Here is a 4,128-nt window from a genome sequence, read left to right as displayed (position 1 = left end):
CCGAACTAAGAGTCATCCTCAGGGCGGCAACCCTGGCCTTTTCTCTAAGATGATCCGATTGAAGGTCACCTAGCCTAACCAAGGTCTTTTCCTTACAATCGTTGAGCACTATAGTCATCACGGCCCAACCCAGATCTGTTCCCTAGTGGCCAGAGTCCCCACCACTACAATAAAATAGGAATACAACAACATTTGTTTAGTAGCGTTTGTTAAAACGCTATAAAATATGAAAAATTTAGGACACGATTTTGTTTTTTACACGCCGGTCATTGGAAAATGGTAGGACAACGTTTTTGAAACGTTGGGTTATGGTTAAAATGGTGTAGTTTAGTTTAGAAAAAAGTATTTATTTTTCTTTTAATTTTCTTTTTTGCTTTGAGTCGTGGGAATCTAAGTCAATCAGAGAGAGAGAGAGCGAGGCGACTTGAGAGAGAGAGGGATCGACACTTGGTGCTTCGATCTGGATCGATTCTTCGTCATTTTGATCTTGAAAAGCTGGTTCTGTATTTGATTTGAGCGTTTATCTTAGTTATTGTTCGAATCTCTGTAATCTAAATCGATTTAGGGCTCGTTCTTCTTTGTGTTTGGGTGCGGCATGGCTCAAGGTAAGGGATTTGTTAAATTCATTGAAGACCTGTGTAGTTTCATGGCTAAAAAGTAAGGATCTGGAATGTATTTACGTTGATGTTTGTAAATTCAGTTTCTTCTTCACTCGATTTGGTTGATATCTAGTATTTTTTACTTTTGCTTCTTGTGTTTTGCTTCTTTCTTCTAATTTTCGTTCTCTTCCTCTTTATGGTTCATGTATTGGGATGGAGTTCTTGATCACCAGCAAATGGAAAGAATAGAGTGGTGATAGAGAGATGTTGCTGCTGATCGAGAGTTGCATCCAACAACCTCGGTATCACAGAACACTAGTTCAGGGGCTTGAAGCGTGGTGTTGTGTCCTTTGTCAACAACTCAGCCTTCTCAATCTCTGCTTCAAGTAGACCAATTTCAAGATCATTCGATCTTTGCTTCAGTCTATACACCGCCATTGAAGAGCTCAATCGAGTTTGGCCAGGTCAAAAACGAATGTTTCAGTGTCACCGTGATCCAAAAGGTAAGTTAAGATATGTCAAGCACATTTATGCAAACTTAATAAAAATCACATATTTTTTCATCAACATACAATAAATTCTATTTCTTACATAACTTTTTTCATCCTCATAATATGTGGGGAATAGGAGGAAATCGACATGGTAGAGCCAAGGCCAGTAAAGCATAGTCCAAGCCCCACCTCCGAAAGGTCCTATTTCTTGTAGAATTTACATTTCTGTGGATGTGGTTTATGGATAATGACCAGCCATTCCATGCACCTAACCCATGTGAATTTTCCTTCATTTGCTTTTTTGGTCAATGATGCAACTTGTCTTGCAGCTTGAGGCATCTACATCAGTTTAAAATTCTGTTTCCAGTCTGAGTCTCTTCGTCTTCTATACTCATAAAGAATCTATTATATGTCAAACATTCTGTTTGTGCCTGTGGTGCAGTGAATTGGACTCACGACTTAGCTCTGTAGTTCAGTCCGTAGTACCGTCAAGATCGTTGTTAGCAACAACAAAAGGTGGTGCACTCTACGACTACCTGTCTTCATTGGGCCAGATTTCAAGATCAGAAGCCTCCCGTTTATCTGAAAGCATTGACAACATGAAACAAAAAAGGTATGTGCTTGTCTTGTGAGGCTTAAAGTGTAGTGTGAAAATGTCATTGCACAAAATTTGATGGCGCGGATTAAATTTTTCTGAGTAGAGTTGCACAATGACATTACAGGGTACGTGTTGCTCGAAACTACTTGAGTACTGGTACGCTGATGTTTTCTCCCAATGATCTGTCAACGGTTGGTAAATATAATTGCTATGGAAGGGGTTCATCTCAATCCATGGATGCAAGTTGGAGATAATCAAGGAAAACTAACAGTTAGATGCATCAACGATTCAATTAAATTCAATGAAGTGGTTATTGGCTCAACACAAAAAAGCAGCATTCAATGGAGAGAATTTTAGATAGGACCTTTTGCCATAAAAAATGACGGAGGTGGCTATTTATCTTGCCATGTGTTGATGGCCATGCTCCCTCACCAAATGGATGCCAAAATTTTTGGATGAAGAATGAAAAAAAAAAAAGTCAGCAGAAGCAGGTACATTGAGCCTAACATAGGATAACATTTATTTATTTTCCTCATTGTAGATCTTATGGTTGTTCCTTTGGTTTTTTAGAAATGTAAAACTCCGAAAGTCATTGATTTTTTTTTTTTTTTGGGAGGAAAAAGTCAGTGATTGATAATAGAAAATGTTGGATTTTTTTTTAAAAAAAATTATTGGAAAAAAGCATATATCAAAATAAAGAACACTCCAAGGTCAATTCAAGTTTCCAACATGTCTCTCTACAAAAAAATTCCAACATGGTATAACCCTCACCGAAAGTTCTTTACCCAAGTTCATATATATATATATATATATGTATGTATTTGTGTAATATAACTGCCATAATTTATTTTTTATTTATTTATATGTTGATCTAAAGCCCTGCCTAAACAGCTAAGAAATAGTTTTGTATTTGTTCACATTCAGTTTGGTCAAATGAAGACTAGAATTTTAGCTCTTTGATATGTCTCCTTTAATCTCCTGTACTTCTCATTTGATTTTCATTTTGGTAATCTTAGTTTTGCGCTCTTGATTTGTAATTTTTCTTCGGGATTTTTCAATCTCCTTTGATCTTCTTCCATGTAGGGTTTTGTTCTACATCGGGTTATGGCTTTGGATTGCTCTAAATGGCATTTATGAACTTGATTAGTTGAAATCTGTATGTTGGCATCTATATATATAATCAAGTTCTGAAATTTACATAGGGTAAAATTTACATAGGGTAAAACATGCAAAAAAATGTATAGAACTCATGACTGAAAAATAGAGTAGTTTTTAATTTATTTGTGTAATTTCTTTTAAAGTTCTGTGTTTTGTATTTCTGGGAAATTTCTATAGCAAAACATCTACAGGTAACTTATGGATTAAATCATATGTTGCAGTTTGGTTGGACAAGGTGATTTGATTGTGACTCATCTCTAATATTTTTCACATTTCAGTTGTGTGAAATGTTGTCTTCTTTTCTTTCTTTTTTTTTTTGGCAAGAATGCAACTTATATGAACTCAGGAAAAATTGGGAAACTTTTCTCCAAAGTTGAAAAAGTTCGAAATTGATGCTTTGAAGTGTTGTGTATCAATCATATTTGTACTTTTTTTTATACATTTATTCTTTTCTTAGTATTTTAAATTTTGAGATGATGATGGAGTATATGAATTTGGTTGTGATTTTTGTAATTTCAATTTTGATGTGTTTGGTTGAATATATATATATATTTTTTGAAGCAGGAGTTGAATATATTTTGGAGAATTTTAACTAGTAGCAAATAAAATATTATTGCTGAATGGTTAAAATTTCATTAGGTTGCATTCTTGCCACCAGGAAAAAAAAAGAAAAAAAAAGGTGCTTTTAGTGGCGTTTTTTTAAAAAACGCCGCAATAGGGTCTATATGACGTCATTTCGCCGGAAGGAATCACCGACGGTGACTGTAGCATGACGTTTATAAAATGTCGCAACAAGGTCTACAACGGCGTTTTTAAACGTCGCAATAAGGTCTACAACGGCATTTTTTAAACGTCGCAAACATATAACGACGGCTGTATCCACGACGTATAATAAAAACGTCACCACAGGATTTAGCGGCATTTTTAAGACATTTAGCGGCGTTTTTAAAACGCCACTAAAAACTGTATTTCCTGTAGTGCACACACATTGGAATAATTTTCCTGGACTAAAATATACAGATGGTCCCAATAATCAATACACATCAGTTTCGCAAAACATGGTAGTTCACCATTATAAACATGAGACCAAAACAAATAGTTTACAGTATGCCAAGTTCACACATGTTTCAGAAATAATTTGATTCCATTGATAATATAATAATTTATCAAAACAGTTTAGTTTTGAAACAACAATCAAATTTCTCACCAGTTCAGGGTAGGGGAACATTTATAAAAATATGTAGCATGAAACTACTCACCTGAAAATGAAATAATATAATCC

At 35.0% G+C, this 4,128-nt stretch overlaps 1 long non-coding RNA gene across 1 annotated transcript; it reads left to right on the top strand.

Moving 5' to 3' along the window:
* The first annotated feature begins 1,332 nt into the window (after nucleotides 1-1,332).
* LOC145814368 (uncharacterized) lies at nucleotides 1,333-3,085 on the top strand. Its single transcript, XR_014357667.1, has 2 exons — nucleotides 1,333-1,703; nucleotides 1,813-3,085. It is a non-coding gene; the product is annotated as an uncharacterized LOC145814368 (long non-coding RNA).
* Nucleotides 3,086-4,128: the final 1,043 nt, after the last annotated feature.

Source organism: Camellia sinensis, unplaced genomic scaffold (genome assembly GCF_055761805.1).
Source record: "Camellia sinensis isolate YWXY unplaced genomic scaffold, ASM5576180v1 Unanchor1, whole genome shotgun sequence".
Classification (NCBI taxonomy): Eukaryota; Viridiplantae; Streptophyta; class Magnoliopsida; order Ericales; family Theaceae; genus Camellia; species Camellia sinensis.
The sequence above is the reverse complement of the archived record's forward strand: the minus strand, read 5'-3'. Positions and strand labels throughout refer to the sequence as shown.